The sequence below is a fragment of the Sciurus carolinensis genome, chromosome 2 (genome assembly GCF_902686445.1).
Source record: "Sciurus carolinensis chromosome 2, mSciCar1.2, whole genome shotgun sequence".
Taxonomy (NCBI): Eukaryota; Metazoa; Chordata; class Mammalia; order Rodentia; family Sciuridae; genus Sciurus; species Sciurus carolinensis.
This window is the reverse complement of record NC_062214.1, coordinates 32,083,021-32,101,775: the sequence shown is the minus strand read 5'-3', so window position 1 is coordinate 32,101,775 and position 18,755 is coordinate 32,083,021. Positions and strand designations below refer to the sequence as shown.

Genomic DNA, 18,755 nt, shown 5'->3' with positions numbered 1-18,755 from the left:
ATCATCTTGGGATAAGGCTAAATTTGTAGGGACCTGGCTACATTCTCAATGTACAAAATTCTTAAGAAAAAGAAGTGCTATTTTAGATTCATTTATGAAATTAATAATATTTGGGTTCTGAAAGTATCCATGCAGGCTATGAATAACATTTGATAATATTTTCATGCTTCTTTCTACATTCAGCAGCTTCCTTCAATATGAAACTAAGATCAAGAGGCATGCAATTTAAAGTGATGGACTGATTAGGAAGCAGGTATGGGCTTTGTTTGGGTTTAGATTTTCTGTAATAATCAATGTATCTTCCTTGCTCCACAAGTCATCAGTGACTGTCAGGATCTACACCCATCGACATCATTCCCTTCAAAAGAATCCTACAAGTACCATTTAAAAATCCCTTTTTGAATGAAATTATGACATGTTTCAGGTAAATGGATGGAACTGGGGAACATCAACCTAAGATGAAGTAAGCCAAGCTGAGAAAGTCAAAGGTCAAGTGCTTTCTCATGTGTGGAAGCTAAAGTAAAATGAGAAAAGAAAGAAACAGGGGGGATCCCATAGTAATAGGGGGGTATAACAGTGGAGTAAAGAAAGAAGATTGAGAGGGAAGGAAGAAGGATGGGAAAAGGAGACATAAGTGATATTAACCTAATCATGGTTCTGTACCTATAAGAATATATCACAGTGAATTCCACATTTAATGTATATCTATGAAGTGCCAACCAAAAAAACAATAAATAAATAGGAGGTAGATCAGTAGAGTAGAGGAAAAGGAACAAGGGAAGGAAGGAGAGGAGAAAAAGTACTAAGGATTGAAATGGAGTAAATTAGATTCCATGCGTGTATGAATATGCCAAAATGAGCCACACACTATGGGTGAATATGATGCACTAATCAAAACATTAGAAAATAAAACAAATGAAAATGAAGAAAACCCTAATAGTTTCCCTTAGTGAATTTACAACACACACATGCAAAAATTGACCCAACCCTGCATTATTTCCAGCAAACCCACAGGGTCATGGCCTTTCCATGTGTGTGCCACTGTTTTGGTTTGAGGTCCTACAAACCATCTCATTAAATCATGCTTTCCAATCATCTTTTGAGATAAACTACCAATGATTTTATCACATTGAGAAACATTGACATGGTAGACCTGTCCAAATGTAAGCAGTCAGGAAAATTTTTCTCTTACTCTTTATAAGCTTAGTAGTCATACCCATCAACTGCCTTTTAACTTTTTCAGTAGGTTTAACTTTATATTCTATATACCTCTGCATTTTCTGAGAATTTTAAAATAAGTATGCAACCATAATGAATACATAATTTATGTAAAAGTACATGAAACCTACACATAATATATATTATATATTACATAAAAATGTATAAAGTATCAATGAGGGGTACATGCATATATGCTGAGGATAATTTTGGAGGGTAGGGATACCCAAAGGTCTTATTCCTAGCTATTCCATGTAACTTTCTCTTTGCTTGATCTCTTGAAAATTAATTAAAGTGAGTGTATCTTATTCTTTTCATTAGTAAAATGCGGGCAGTAATAGGTAGCCTTGTTCTCAGGATTAGCAGAAGTCAAAAAGGATGCAATTCTTCTGTGAAGTGTCTATTCATTTCCTTAGCCCATTTGTCAATTGGATTATTTACATTCTTGGTGTAGAGTTTTTTGAGTTCTTTATAGATTCTGGAGATTAGCGCTCTATCTGAAGTATGATTGGCAAAGATTTTCTCCCACTCTGTAGGCTCTTTCTTTGCATTGCTGATAGTTTCCTTTGCTGAGAGAAAGCTTTTTAGTTTGAATCTATCCCAGTTATTAATTCTTGCTTTTATTTCTTGTGCTATGGGAGTCCTGTTGAGGAAGTCTGGTCCTAAGCCGACATGTTGAAGCTCTGGACCTACTTTTTCTTCTATAAGATGCAAGGTCTCTGGTCTGATTCCGAGATCCTTAATCCATTTTGAGTTTAGTTTTGTGCATGGTGAGAGATATGGGTTTAGTTTCATTCTGTTGCATATGGATTTCCAATTCTCCCAGCACCATTTGTTGAAGAGGTTATCTTTTCTCCATTGCATATTTTTGGCCCCTTTGTCTAGTATGAGAAAATTGTATTTATTTGGGTTTGTGTCCGTGTCCTCTATTCTGTACCATTGATCCACCTTTCTATTTTGGTACCAATACCATGCCGTTTTTGTTACTATTGCTTTGTAGTAGAGTTGAAGATCTGGTATTGCGATACCCCCTGCTTCACTCTTTCTGCCAAGGATTGCTTTAGCTATTCTGGGTTTTTTATTCTTCCAGATGAATTTCATAATTGCTTGCTCTATTTCTGTAAGGTACATCATTGGGATTTTAATTGGAATTGCATTGAATCTGTATAGCACTTTTGGTAGTATGGCCATTTTGACAATATTAATTCTTCCTATCCAAGAACATGGGAGATCTTTCCATCTTCTAAGGTTTTCTTGAATTTCTTTCTTTAGTGTTCTGTAGTTCTCATTGTAGAGGTCTTTCACCTCTTTTGTGAGATTGATTCCCAAGTATTTTATTTTTTTCGAAGCTATTGTGAATGGGGTAGTTTTCCTAATTTCTCTTTCTGAAGATTCATCGCTTATATATAAAAATGCCTTCGATTTATGTGCATTGATCTTATATCCCGCTACTTTACTGAATTCACTTATGAGATCTAAAAGTTTTCTGGTGGAATTTCCTGGTTCCTCTAAGTATACAATCATATCATCAGCAAATAGGGATAGTTTGAGTTCTTCTTTTCCTATTCGTATCCCTTTAATTTCTTTGGTCTGTCTAATTGCTCTGGCTAGAGTTTCAAGGACGATATTGAATAGAAGTGGTGAAAGAGGGCATCCCTGCCTTGTTCCAGTTTTTAGAGGGAATGCTTTCAGTTTTTCACCATTAAGAATGATATTAGCCATGGGTTTAGCATAGATGGCCTTTACAATGTTAAGGAATGTTCCCACTATCCCTATTTTTTCTAGTGTTTTGAGCATGAAGGGGTGCTGTATTTTATCAAATGCTTTTTCTGCATCTATCGAAATAATCATGTGATTCTTGACTTTAAGTCTATTGATATGGTGAATGACATTTATTGATTTCCTGATGTTGAACCAACCTTGCATCCCTGGGATGAAACCCACTTGATCATGATGCACTATCTTTTTAATATGTTTTTGTATGCGATTTGCTAAAATTTTGTTGAGAATTTTTGCGTCGATGTTCATTAAGGATATTGGTCTGAAATTTTCTTTCCTCGATGTGTCTCTGTCTGGTTTAGGAATCAGGGTAATATTGGCTTCATAGAAAGAGTTTGGGAGAGTTCCCTCCTCTTCTATTTTCTGGAATACAAAACCACCCTAAGATTCCATCTCACCCCAATTAGAATGGCAATTATCAAGAATACAACCAACAACAGGTGTTGGCGAGGATGTGGGGAGAAAGGTACACTCTTACATTGCTGGTGGGGCTGCAAATTAGTGCAGCCACTCTGGAAAGCAGTGTGGAGATTCCTTAGAAAACTTGGAATGGAAACACCATTTGACCCAGCTATCCCACTCCTTGGCCTATACCCAAAGGACTTAAAATCAGCATATTACAGAGATACAGCCACATCAATGTTCATAGCTGCTCAGTTCACAATAGCCAGATTGTGGAACCAACCTAGATGTCCTTCAATTGATGAATGGATAAAGAAAATATGGTATATATATACAATGGAATATTACTCAGCCATAAAGAATGATAAAATTATGGCATTTGCAGGCAAATGGATGAAACTGGAGAATATCATGCTAAGTGAGATAAACCAATCTCAAAAAACCAAAGGAAGAATGATATCGCTAATAAGTGGATGATGACACATAATGGGGGTGGGAAGGGTTAGTGTTGGGGTTGGAGTTGGGTTTAGGGAGGGGGGCAGGAATGGAGGAAGGAAGGACTGTATAGATGGAGGGGAAGGGTGGGAGGGGTGGGGGGGGAGGGAAAAAATGGCAGAATGAATCAAACAACATTACCCTATGTAAATTTATGATTACACAAATGGTATGCCTTTACGCCATGTACAAATAGAGAAACAACATGTATCCCATTTGTTTACAATAAAAAGAAAAACAGAGAAAAAAAAAAAAAAAAAAAAAAAGAAAATACCTCCCCATCCATTCTCTCTCTCTCTCTCTCTCTCTCTCTCTCTCTCTCTCTCTCTCTCTCTGTCCCTCTTTCACCCAATCAGGGCAGACACTCTGCTCGTCTGCTTAATAAAATCTCTTATGTGAGTCCTCCAAAAAAAAAAAAAAAAAAAAAAAAAAAAAAAAAAAAAAAAAAAGGATGCAATTCTATTTTTTTTGTGTGTGTGCAATCACTGGTTAACTTTAATATCACAGTCATGAACCCCTATGACTCCCAGTAGTTTTTTATTTCCTAGTAGACACCCATTCAGTGATCTATTTTTAAAAAATAAATATAGAACTTTCAAGCCCATCATTTACAACATCATGGTATGAACTCTCATCAATCAGTTGCCACCTTCCTTTTGTTCTACAATACTCCAAAGATTGCTTAAGAGTTATTTTGTGATCTCATCCACAGATCTGATCAGCACACTAGTATGTAATTTTTCTCAGACAGGCAAGCATTACTTGTTTTTGTAGTTGTTTGTTTTTCAGTAGTGAAGATTTAAACCAGGGGCACTTACCCACTGCATTACATTCCCAACTCTTAATTTTTTTTATTCTAGACAGGGTCTTGATAAGTTATTGAGGCTGGCCTTGAACTTTCAATCCTCCTATCTCAGCCTCCCCTCACTAGGATTACAGGCATGTGCTACCTTGCCCAGTTCTTAGTTTGTCGTTTTCCCAGTCTAGAACATAAATAGTATAAATGTTGTTTAACCTTGGGGAATTGTTTGACTACACTCCTGTCCTTCTAAACTAAATAGAAAACAAACAAACAAACAAAATGAACAAAATACTTTTAGATTGCGTTCTAATGGCTATCTTCTAATAAGGTGATTTATAAAAACTAAGATTCTGCCAATCATTTTTTTAATGTTCAAAGAGCCTTGTTAATATCACTCTTTTATCAGTACTTCTCCCATATGGCCACACTGGAAAGTTTATTTTCCTGACTAGTGTTAGACATTAGTAGCATATAGTTCAAATAAGTTAATGTATTCTCTAAAATATATCATTATGCAAAAAGATTTTGAGGAAAGAATTAATTAAGTGGAATACCTTGGCAGGTGGCTGCAGTTCTCTTCTGAAGGACATGCAGTAGCTTGTCCAGATGAATGAATAAACTTCTCCCAGTAGGCAGGCGTTTGAGCACAATTTAATGCCTAATTTAAAAAGCAGCAATTCATTTATGAATGTGTCTGCAGCTTTGATGAGCATTAACTAGGAGGAAAAGAGAAAAATCCCCAGAAATGTCAAGAGAAAAGGAAAAAAAAAAAATGGAATAACAGAATAGTCCAACCACAAGACAATGGAGAAACGTTCAAGAAAAAAAAAAAAACAAAACAGACGATAATGATACCTAATAGAAACCTTAGAAGAAAGAACCTCAAATATAAATGACTATAATAATTGCATAATTATACCAATAGACATTTTTAACAGAGTGAAACTCTTTAAGGTGCCAGATTGTGTTATTTTTGTTTTTTATTTGCAGCATAATGATCATCTAAGTACTTCTACATGTGTCTGAAGGGCAAATGAATATTATATGTAATATATCCTTTTTAAAATCTTCTTTAATTGTGAGAAGTAATCACAAACTATGGATCAAAATCTATGCTCAGACTTTTAGGAGGAGGAAGCATTCATTAAAGTTGGACTTAATTACCAGTTTTTTTTTTGTTTGTTTGTTTTTGTTTTTTTTTTTGGTGGTGGGGTGGTGGGAGGATTTAGGGGAGGAGACTGGGGATTGAATCCCATGGAGTTTGATCACTGAGCTACATCCCCAGCACTCTTTAATTTTTTTGCAACAGGGCCTTACTAAATTGCTCAGGATCTCACTAAGCAGCTGAAGCTGTCTTTGAGCTCCTGCCTCTGCCTCCTGAGTTGCTGGGATTACAAGCCTGTGCCACTGTGCCTGGCCCATTGCCAGTATTAAAAGGAGAACCTGATTCCCAAGATTGTATTCATTATCTAAAGCCGACATCTATGCATATTTATGATTTGGTAGTTTTCTAGCAGTTACAAATCTGTGCTTATAATTTATGCCTTCCAAATTTTTTTCTCTCTCATATATATGCATATATGTATGTAAACACACTCATATCAATAGTCCTTCATAATAAACTTCTGAGTATGTATCCGTGTTTAACATTTTTAAAATAATACACATTAATAATATTTTATGTACAAGCCCTCAGTTACTCCATGCATTACCTCAGACATACCAATTTTCACGTTTGGAAGAGGACACCAATTAATAAAGATGATAATAATAATTAATTAATTAAAAACAATATTGTTTATTACTTATGTAACACAAAACTCAGCATATTCCATGAGTCAGCTGGGTTTTCTGAAAAATCAAGTAGCATATTCCAAAACTGACTCTAACTTCCAGGGTTCATTAAATGTTACCCACACAGATTTACAAAGTAGTGATGTTCCTAATAAAGCCACATTTAGGAAATGATAAGAACCAAGGGGACAGCAAATGTTTCTTCCAATTCTAAAATATAAAATAAAATAGAATCTATCAATTTCTACTTTCGAGCATATGTCCTTCTTCATCTTTCCCTTGGGAAAATCAGGATGATTTGATTCTCACATTTTCACTGACGTCAGTTCAGTCCTCTTACAAGTGATGTGCAAGACCTTACAGCAGGAAATCTCTATGTTCGATGAGAACAGCTCTCCTCCAAAATGCACTCATATACACAGCCACCGTTGTCTAGGATTTGGAAAGATTGCAAACAAACAAATCCAGGTGGAATAGATATGAGCAAAGCATAGTTGAGTACAAATGGCCAAAAAATTTTAAAAAAGGCTTCAGTGTCAAGAACCAGAAATCTCCTGACCTCACAGATTAGCAGCAATGGTTTTGTTTATATCAAACCTGAGACCAAGCACAGGAGTGTAAAGTGTGGATAAGAGCTGTTAACATGTTGTTACACATACGCCTAAGGATTTTATCACATGTTCTGTTGAGTGCTATGTTCTGTATGTACTCTGTCACTAATTCATATTTTCTGATACAGAAAAGCATTCTGAAGTGATGGAAAAAAAACTAACTCATGGAAATTTTCATAATGCATTTTTGTTATTTTTGAAGTACTAGTAATAATCTACCTTAAATAACTTCAAAAATATTGTCTAGAAATCACCTTTAGGTAACAGTAATTATTAATTATTTTAACATGTAATGGGTGCCTTGAAGTACATGCATGTTCTTAAAAACCTTGTGCCCCCTTTCTATGGTTTATTAACCTTTAAATCCTGTTTTATTGATTCATTCATTCACTTTTTTTAAAGACAATAGAAAACCAATCTCCCACTAAATGTTAGAGACAGAGAGACAAACTATGACCTCCCCAATTTTCTCTTTTGCATTCTTAGATGTTTCACAGTACTTTAAAATCTTTCAAAACCCAATTGTCTCACATTTAAAACGAGACTCATCTGAGCTGTTTACATTCTCAAAATAAAACAATAGAGTCTGAGGCCTGAATTCCAAGTGAACACTTAAGAATTGCTTCTTTGGGTTTGCTTCTTTGGCTCTGGTCTCTGAGTCTCTTCCACTTCTGTTCACCTGAAACGTTCTGAAAATCAACCAACCAGCCTAAAATATCTGAGATATCCCTACAATGTGATGTTCATGCCTGTATTTATTTGACAAATATTTGTGAAGTGCCTACTGTGATCCTAGTATTAATTAGAAAATGGGATTTAAAAGAGAATAAGTATTTAAAAGCAAAAGCATGTGTGTGTGTGTACACATGTGTATGTGGTGTGTGTGTGAGCGTGCATGTGTGTGGGTAGAGCAGAGGGTGTGCAGAGGAGTAAGCCCTGACTCGAGTGTGACAATTACGTGTATTGAATCAATTCAGAAGCTCAACAAAGATGGCTGTAATTCTCTGAATTAACTATGTCAATTTAAAAAAAAAAATAGGAACCGCCTATGAGACATCTGGGTCTACATATTTCTAGTGAGGTTCACTCCTTCATATCAAGTTTACCATTCACTCAAGTGGAGCTGTTTATGGGGATAAGTGAGATAGAAACCACTTTTTTTATTATTTATTTTGACTCATAAATGAGACAGGAGAACAAGGGAAAGACCAGGAGTGCCCAACCCTTCTAAGAAACATGCTGGGAGTTGGCTTTCCACTTGGCCTAACCTACGTGAAAGGATGAATTCTGAGACCTGATCTCTCCTAAACCTTAATCTCTGAAAAGCAATCAGTCCTGTTCCTACATGAGACCTGGTGCGAGAAAATTAAAGACCAGCACAGCCCTAGCAGGGAATTAGGAATTAGGAGAAACCCTTAGAGTCCAAGGTCATTTCATCAGGTCAACCAATAGATCTTTCATGGTGGGACCCACTGACAAGGGATGATATTCCTGTTGGTGGAAATATTCTTTGAGAAGGACTGAATTATTTGTAACCATTAGGAAAATCTCTATACACCAAGCATGCTTATGCTCCAAGGGCAAAACATCAGTGATAAACTAGAACACAACTTCTACCCAGTTACACTGTTAATATTCTCTACCACAAGACCCTGGGTTCAGTATCTCTTTGACATGGAGCAGATGAAATTTAAGCGAAACATTTCCAAAACCAAAATCAATTATGATAGACATTTTGTTGGCCAGCAAGAAGACAAATTCTGTTACAAATAAATTGCCTAGGGAATATTTTTTCATGATAATCACTTACATAAGTTAAATAAAGTTTAATTTTATTTTCTTAAATGTAAATAATAAAATCAGGTACCACATGGACCGTATTAAGAGGAAATAAAATTGTTTTGAAATCAACTGAGAAAAGCATGTAATTTTTCAGAAAATGTTACTTTTACTTTACTTTTAAAAAAATTGAACTTGTTCTAAGGAAAAGTTTTCACCTGTTAAAGACTTAGGCAAATGAGGGATCTCTCTTTGTAGTAGGAAAGCACACAGACTGTAGAGTTGGTTAAAAAAATAAACCAAGGCCAATTTGTGATTTCTATGATGACAGAGAATATGTAAAAAATAGGGAACAAATAAGGAATTTGGGGGAAAAGAAAATACACTTTTGGATGGCTGCAAGCATACGTTTCACTTGACTTTCCAACGAAGTGGGGTGAGTGAGGACCCAAGGCACAATGCCTAGAAAGTGAGGGATTGAGAAAGGAGATTCCACTGTGAAGCAATGGTGTGTGAGAGGTCTCGCCTCACCTCACTCTGCTGACCTACGGATAACTGGGAGTGGGGGTAATGAGTACTCTTGCCTCCATGGTGTTAGTATAAACAAGCTCAAGTATCAGCCATTTAAATAAATTCAAGAGACAGAGGAAGTGATGTTTATGGGCTACTCAGCTGGGCTCCCTTTTTAAGCAACAATGGGTACACAGATCACAAAATGGAAACTTGATATAATGGGAAGAAAACAAGAAGAAATGATACAAGCTAAACTTGAGGAGATGCGTTAGAAATCTTTGCATCTAGTTCTGAGAAAGGGAAAATAAATCAATCATTGGAGAATAAAGTGATATGTCTTACCTTAAAAAGTGTCTATATTATTGTATACCTGAGGTTGCCAAAAATCTATTTCTTTGTAAGACATTTTTACTTTTCAAAATTACAATTCATTTTATTCGTCTGCATAAATAATAGGAAGTTGTGTTGAAAATTTGTCTCATTAAGGTGAATTTTTAAAACAATTTACCTTTTAAATATTAAAAACAGTTAATAAATATTTAAATATCAAAATGTTTTATAAGTCTTATGTCAAACTTAGTAAGGTATAATCACACAAAAAATATTACATTTTACCAAATCTGAGATAAAATTTATTGGTAGTATAAGGGAAGAGTGTATGAATATCCCCAGTATCAAGAGGACCTAGACAAGAATTCAAAACATATTGTGTTTCCTAAGTGAATAAATGAACTTGAGATGGGCAGAAAGTAAGGAAGTAGATTTGAGTAAGATTATTAATTGCTTTTTTTTTAATCCATAAAGAACATTCTAGGATTTTAGGAAAGAAAAAAATATATATCTTCTCATGCTTACTAGGAATGAGGACACTAGTTTTGGGGCCTCATGGATGACCTCATAGTGTTTGTAATCTGGGGCTTCATTCTTGTCATTGGTGTAATGCAAACTGTGGTTATTAATCTTCAAATGCCATCTGGACTGTTCATGTTCTTTTCATATGCAGGCTCTAAAATATACTCTGAGCCCTAATTGAAAGGTGTACTTGAACTGAGTAAGTCACCTACACAAATGGAGGTCTGAGAGGTAAATAAAACTCTATTTCTAAACGGTTTTCTCAACTCTTATTCTAGATATCTAGTTTCTCAATACCCTAACTTCTCAGAAGTTTAATCAACATAAATAGAATCTAAGTCATCCTCCTCCCTTCCACTACAAATAGCTCTTTCCTATACCTTTACAGACTACTTTCCTTTAGCCAGGCATGATGACTTAGGCCTGTAATCCCAGTGACTCTCGAGGCTGAGACAGAAGTTTGAAGTCTGAGACCTGCTTCAGCAACTTTGGGAGACGCTGTCTCAAGATAAAAATGAAAAGGACTCAGGATATAGCTCAGCGGTAAAGCACCCAGGGTTCTGTCCTCAGTACCCCTTACCCCCAAAATGCTATCATTTTTCCTTACTAAGTCTACCTTTCCCTAACTAGCACCAACACACACACACACACACACACACACACACACACACACACACATATCCCAATACTCCACCAAGTTCTATTTACATCTCCTTTGTTTCATCATTTAAATTTGCTCCTTATATCCTGTTCTTAATGCTATCACTGTAATAGCCATAGATTTGGTATTCTTGTCTCAAGTCTCTCCCACCCCTGTTCTTGCTGAGATTCTCTTAGAAAATCCTCTTCCTTCTTATGATCTGATGCTTCAGTAGTTCTCAATTGCCTAAAAACAAAACTTCAAAGCCTTTTTTTCCAGCCAGTTCCCTATTGTTGCTCCATTTTACCCAAATGTCTGTTTGAAACAGCTGATGCTTTTCTTCTCAAACGTAAGTTGTGAGTCCCTCTCCTGTGCTACGATCTTAGCTACAGCCACCTCTGCCTGAATGCATCTGTCACCATTTCTGTTCCACAAAATCCCATCTTTTAAAGCCCATTTCTAGCACCCCCAACTCCATGGATTTCTGCTCTAATCCCCTAGGATGGTTGCCTTTATCAACATTGTTAGTATTTTATCTGGATTTTTCCTAAGAGATGTATCAAATACCTCCCTGTGTTATGTTTGTTTGTGAACATACTTTATCATCCCTTCTCTTTAACCAGATTGTAAGATTAGATCTTGTCTGATTCACTCACCTTTGAAACTCCCCCAACCCTCCACAGTGTTTTACACATAGTAGGAACACAGTAAATATTTGTTGGGCAAAGAGCAAGTAGCTCCATGGAAACTCCAGAGTTTGAAGATCTTTTCTAAATTTTCCACTATCAGCCACTCACCAAAAATTTGATCCCTACTCATGAAATATTAAAAAAAAAAATCTCACGAAGAATTGCCCACTCCTTCCAGTTCTATTATTGTTTTCTTGAAATATAAATAAAACAAGAATGGACAGTTGGACTAGAACCACCATGACAAAAACGAAAAAAAGAAAAGAAAAAAAAAAAAACAGTTTAAATCAGAAGGATGAATCTGATAGCTATGAGTAAAAACAACTCCAAGGTATTTGTTCAACAATTAAAATGCACAGCGTGATTAAAATCCACCCAAATCAAAACTTAGCTCACTTTCTTACAATGTTAAGTTGAATTTCAAATGGGAAGGAGAAATTTTATGTTTGGATTGGTGTATACTAAATACCTAAAAACTCCTTAGCAAATGAGCCATATTTAACTGAGAAACTGTGCTGAATTAATTAAAATTAAACTGCATATTTATGCAGCTATACAAATACTGTTCTTATAAAACAAAAATTTGGCTGGGTGTGGTGTCCTATGCCTGTAATCCCAGTGACTCGGAAGGCTGAGGCAGGAGGATCATAATAAATAAAATATAAAAAAAGAATTGGGGATGTGGCTCAGTGGTTCAGTGCCCCTGGGTTCAATCCCCGGATCAAAACAAAAAACAAAAACAAAACCTTGTGGACTGGATTTTTCATAACTTACAATTATAGAAATATTAATATTAAAGATGTTCTGTTTCTGATGCAAATAAAATATGAAATGTTTTGATGAGTTATTAACTTCACTATCTTTGGAATATCAGAACCATGTTTTCAATTATCAACTTGAGGTATCGGTGTTCTTGTTTTTGAAATTAGAATAGACAGATTTGAAAATATGTGTTAGGGTACTGCTATAATTTATATCAGTTTTCCTTTTATTTTCAAACCTCCTTTTAAATAGGAATTCATTTATAAGGAAAAATATACCCTAAAATTAAAATTGTAGTTTAATGTTTTCTAAAACTTAGTCTAGGTTCAGGGACCAGCTGTCTTAAGTGTTACACTTGCATCTCATTGTCAGCCTAACAAATTGGTTTCCATTCAGGGAGTGTAGTTTACCAACTCCACCTATGATGGTCTCACACAGTAACCGCTGTTTCCATGGTCCTAATTTCGGATCAATGGCTCAAGAGGTAACACTGTTTCAGTTTTTAGAAATGTACTCCTGAATGACAGTTTTGGTCTACATGCATCACAGTTATGGCAAAAGTTGGACAACAGTAAATGACTAATTTAGAGGTGGTGTTTTGTTTTGCTTTGTTTCCAAGCCAAAGAGAAATGAAATGCCTAGATTTCAAAAGTGGTTGCACCATTGTTGAGTTGGGTGATATCCAGAGAGTCACCCAATATTACTGCAGCATCATAAAACAGGGATAGGAATACCTCTACTCTGAAAGGTGAAAAGAGGCAGGAAGATTGACTAGGGATCATCACTGAAAGAGGACCACATTGGCAAAGCTTCATAGGCTCACACCCCACCCAGAAGGAAGAACCAAAGCCCAATATTTTCTTTTCTTTTTATTTTTAATTTAAAATTTGTTCTAATTAGTTAGACATGACACTAGAATGCATTATGACACATCATACATAAATGGAACATGACTTCTCATTCTTTTGGTTGTACACGATGTAGAGTTACACAGGTCATATAATCATACATGCACATAGGGTAATAATGTCCAATTCATTCTATCAGTTCTACCCCTATTCCCCCTCCCCTCCCTTCACTCTAGTCCAAAGTACCTCTATTCTTCCCCACCCCCCTTATTGTGAATTAGCATTCACATATCAGAGAAAACATTAGACCTTTGGTTCTTTGGGATTGCAAAGCCCAATATTTTCTGATTCAAATCCCAGCAACAAAAGGTAGTCCAGGTAGGCTTATCTCTTCACCAGGTTGAATAGGCTTCCCTCCAATAAAACAATTGAGTCCAGCAGCCCTGGTAAGAGGAGATAGGGATCTCTGCTACTGAGAAAGTGCTCTGGCCAAGGAAATAAGCTCCTTTCCCAGTGGGTCTGAGATTGTATTACCGTATAGAGAGACACTAGGTGACTAATGGCACCAGAGAGGGGGTTCCACCACAATTAAACCCTGTCTGAAAAGCCACTTAACCTGAGACTTCCTTCTTCCACCCAGAGGCTCAGAGGTCTGGTATACTAGCAAGAGGAGTCCAACACAGCTCAGCATCTAGCTGGACCGTGTCTTTGTCTTATAGGTCTGAGACTCCCCTGCCTTAAGGAGACAACGAGAAAACCAGATGGGACCAGCAAGGAGGATCTCACAAGCAACTGACCAGGAAACCCCATAAAAGCTCTTAAAATTAAACTACTATTGTAACTAGAGTCACAAAAGAAGATCAGGACCTATATGGTAAACTTAAGCAGGGTGACTGCATGTAAAGTAAAATACGTAAATAGGACTCAGAATTCCTAAACATAATAATAGGCCAGATTACAGAGCACAACAAAAATTTCATCTTTCAGATAAAAACAACCACCACAAATTCACAATTTAAATGAGAAAAGACAACAAATAAATGTCAGTACTAAAAATGCAGTCTGTAAAAAATTAAAAGCTAAATAAAATATAAATAAAATTGCCAGTTGAGTTTAAAGATGAAAAAAATATATTATAGCCCACTTCTATAAAAGGAAAAAAAAATCTCAGACTTATGTGATAAGAATTTTAAAGCAGTCATCATAAAAATGTTTAACAAGAAACTGCAAATTCTCTTGAAATAAATGAAAAAAAAGTAGAAAATGTCAGCAAAGAGATAAGACACCAGGTGAAAGGCAGTTCAGAAGAATATTATTTCTTCAAATTATCATCCATAATTATAACATTTTCAAACCATTCACACCAATGGGAAAAACAAAATTCCACATTGTATTCAGTAAGTGCACAACTCCTTTAAAATGTTTTCAATTTATTTTATTCTCCTCAAGATGAACTGAAAATAAGACTAATCTTTCATTAGCTCGATCATTTATTTACTATTTTCTTATTATGCATCCAATTTAATAAATGTTTGAATGAATAAAAGCTGTATTTAAACAGTTGTCATTCACAAAAACTTCCAAATTCAGTAATCATTTAAAGAGATGAGTCTAGAGAAGATAAAATTAAGACACTGTTAATTTTGTAACAGTGAATAATTTGAGAGCAAACTGACATTGGTTTCAGGTAATTCTTTAATTACTGAGTTAATAATTCAGCTAATATGTGCATTTCTTCGATGTGATGTATTATGTTCTGGGCCTTGAGAAAACACTGCTTTAACAATGTTTATTTCCCCATTCCAGTAAACAGATGAAAAATTAGCAAGATAATTTCAAAGAGTACAAGTATATTAAGAAATTATAACTGAGTTGTTGAATGGTCAATGACAAGGGAGACTAATTCCCCCCAGGGACATCAGAAAAGTCCTCTCCTCGTAGATAGTATTTGAAATTAGAATTGAACAAGAAGAAAGAGCTAGTTTTCCAAATCATATATCTGAGAAGGATCCAGAACACACACACACACACACACACACACACACACACACACACACACACCCCTTTTATAACACAACAAAAAGACAATCCAACTAAAAAAATGGGAAAGAAGTTAACTAGACATTTCTTAAGTAAAAGGAAAACAAATGGGTAACAAACACATGAAAAGATGCTCAAAATCTTTAGTCACTAGGAAAATGAAAATTAGAACTGCAATGATGTAGCAGTTCCCACCCACCAGAGTGATAAAAAGACAAACAATAACAATAACAATTGGTGGTAAGAATGTGGAGAAATTGGTACCCTCTTATATCACTGTGGGAATGCAAAATGTTTGGGTCACTAGGGAAACATTTGGCAGTTCCTCAAAAAGTAAAACATAGAATTACCATATAACTCCATAATTCCACTATTAGGTGTATACAGAAAAGAATTGAAACCAGCTGCTCAAACAAGAACATGTAGATGCATATTCATAGCAGGATGAGTCACAATTGTGAAATGGTGGAACTAGCCCAATGTCCATCAGTTGATGAATGGATTAACAAAAAAACATGCAAAGAAATATCAAGAAGAATGAAAACAGGCAATGTGGACAAACTTCCAAATCGTTGTGCTAAGTGAACAAAGCCAAACACAAAAATGTCACTTAATGTATTCTTGCATTTATATGAAATATCCAAAACAGATAAATCTATGGAAACAGAGCACAGATTAACCTGCCAGCGATGGAACTCCTACTGTTGTCTTACCCTGTAAGGGTCTCAGAAATGGAATGTGTGAACTGAGTCAAGATTTATGGGGACAGAGTATGGATTAGCTGCCTACCTAATTAATCTTTGATTAATCCATTGTTGGAAATTGGAAAGAAAGAACAATAGAGAGAAAATGCATCAGGTATTAAAAGTTTACTTTGGAGTATATGAAACATTTTGGAACAAGATACAGGTGATGATGCCAATGATATTGTGCACGTGCTAAATTTCATGAAATTGTTCGCTTTCTAATAGGAAATGGAATAAATAAGCCCACTCAGTGCAAAGCTAAATAACAGATATGAGAAAAGCAGATGACAGAGGGATGATTTTTAGCTGAGGGGATCAGGAGGAATTTCATGAAGGAAATGAGATTTAATTGGACTTTTACCAATTAGGTAGGACTTGAGGAAACAGAGGTGGTAAGGGAAAAGTAAGTAGATCACGCCCAAGGAAAGGGCAAGTTCTGCGAAGTCCTCTACGGAAGGGGGAGGATGTGAGGGACACACACAACAGGCACCAAGGGAAGAAAGATGGATAAGTGTGTTTGAAACATGGCCTTAAGCATGACTATCTGGAACTTCAAGGGATTTGGGCTCCAAAAGAGTCTGATAAGAGAATCAAGAGATGTGTGGTTTAGAAAACTTAACCTTTCAGCAATCTTGAGAGTATACAGCTAAAAATGATGTAAGGGTTGCCAGTATGAATGATGAGTATGTTGGATATTTTAATTAGATGAAGTGCAAGTTTGGAGCACATGTGATTTTTTTTTTTTCATAAACTACCTGGATTATCCCTAATTTGCTGAACAAATCAATTCTTTGTATACTGACCTTCCTCATTTCTGGATAGTCATGAAGAATGTATGAACTCCTCCTTATATCTCTGGTCATCTTGGAAGAGAAAAGGCAATCATCAATAGGGATTTTGCTGGTGGGAAAGTGAAAACCCTACATGGACACTCCTGCCTCCTCCCATGGCTAGCTGCGTGGAACTCTTTCTCTTGCCAGTTGTCCTAAGGGTCTCCAGCAAACATGGACATGTGAACTGCATTAAGTTTATGGGGGAGGAGTAATAGATAAGCTAGCTAACACATTAGTGTTTATCAGCGTATATAATAAGTCTTTGATCAACCCAAGAAGATCAGACCCTTGAAAATGACTAATGTGGGGAAAGAGAGAAGTTTGAAGGTCTTCTGGGATTCAAAGTAGATTTTACTAGGTGTTGGCATGATGTTTTATCTAAAAGTTCTCAAAAATGGAAGCTAAGTGTTCTGAGCCCAAACATGTCATGTCATCAAAACAACTTTGCAGAGCATGGAGTTGGTGCTTAGAGATTTCGGGAGCTCTTTCGCCATGGCTGCTGGACCCATATCCAAATGGAACCAGGATGCCACGTGTACATGGGGGGCCTAGATGAGAAGGTTAGTGAACCACTGCTGTGGGGACTCTTTCTCCAGGCAGGGCCCATGGGCAACACCCACATGCCAAAGGATGGAGTCACTGGCCAGCACCAAGGCTGTGACTTTGTTGAATTCTTGAGTGACAAGATGCTGGACTATGCCATTAAGATCATGAACATGATCAAACTCTATGGAAAGCCAATACATGTAAACAAGGCATCTGTTCACAACAAAAACCTGGATGTAGGGGCCAACATTTTCACTGGGAACCTGGACCCAGAGATTGATGAGAAACTGCTTTATGATACTTCAGCACCTTTGGGGTCATCTTACAAATACCTGAAATTATGCAGGACCCTGATACAGGTTGACCATCCTCGTCAACTGTTTGCAGATGCATCCCCACCCCAATCCTGTGGTGTCATAACTGGGATCTGGGCTTTCTTTACCAGGCATGCCTCCTCCTGGTTCCTTCCCACCTCCAGTGCCACCTCCTGGTGCCCTCTCACCTGCGATATCTCCAGCCATGCCCCCACCACCTATGCCTCCTGGGGCTAGAGGACATGGCCCTCCATCAGCGGAAACCCCAGGGGCTGGACATTCTGGTCATGGACATTCACATCCTTACCTGTTCCCACCAGGTGGAATGCCCCATCCAGGAATGTCTCAGATGCAGTTGGCCCACCATGGCCCTCATGGCTCAGAACACCCACATGCTGAGCCTCCAGGCTCTGGGGGACAGCCACCAACCTGACCACCACCTGGAATGCCTCCTCTTGGACCTCCTCCAATGAGCATGGCCTCCCTTCCAGGACCTCCATTTGGAACTCCCATGGGTCACCCAGGTCCTATGCCTCCACATGGTATGTGTGGGTCTCCTCCACTGATTCCACCTCATGGATACACTGGCCCTCCATGACCCCCACCCTATGGCTACAAATGGAGTTCTCTCCCCACACCAAGACCCGCGCCCCAATCTCCAGTCCCCACTCGTGGCCCACTTCAGGGTCCTCTCCCTCAGTAAATTCTCATTCTCCTTCCTCCTGTTATAACCTTCCAATGTCTTTTCAATCCCTTGGACCAATCAGAGCTGCTATAGCTCCATGGGGACAGGGCACGAATCCTTCTCAGTACCCCCACCCCCAACCACCCCCAATATAATTTTTTCCACAGGAGGTCTTCTTTTTTTTTTGCGGGGGGGGGGGGGGTCCTGAGCGTTTTGCAGATACCCAGAGAAAATAAAACTATACTCCTTGTTTAAAAAAAAAAAACTCTGCTTATGCGTGGCCTCGCCTGGCTTTGACCTAATGCCAACCAATGTTAATAAAGGTACTAAACTGGAGATAGGGCTATAAAAAGATCTTTGCCCTGTGTTAATTTCATATTAACTTTTAAAGAAAAAAAAAAAAACAA

General features: G+C 37.0%; 1 pseudogene; it reads left to right on the top strand.

The window, feature by feature from the left end:
• The first annotated feature begins 17,295 nt into the window (after positions 1 to 17,295).
• Positions 17,296 to 17,713, top strand: LOC124976303 (splicing factor 3B subunit 4-like; annotated as a pseudogene).
• Positions 17,714 to 18,755: the final 1,042 nt, after the last annotated feature.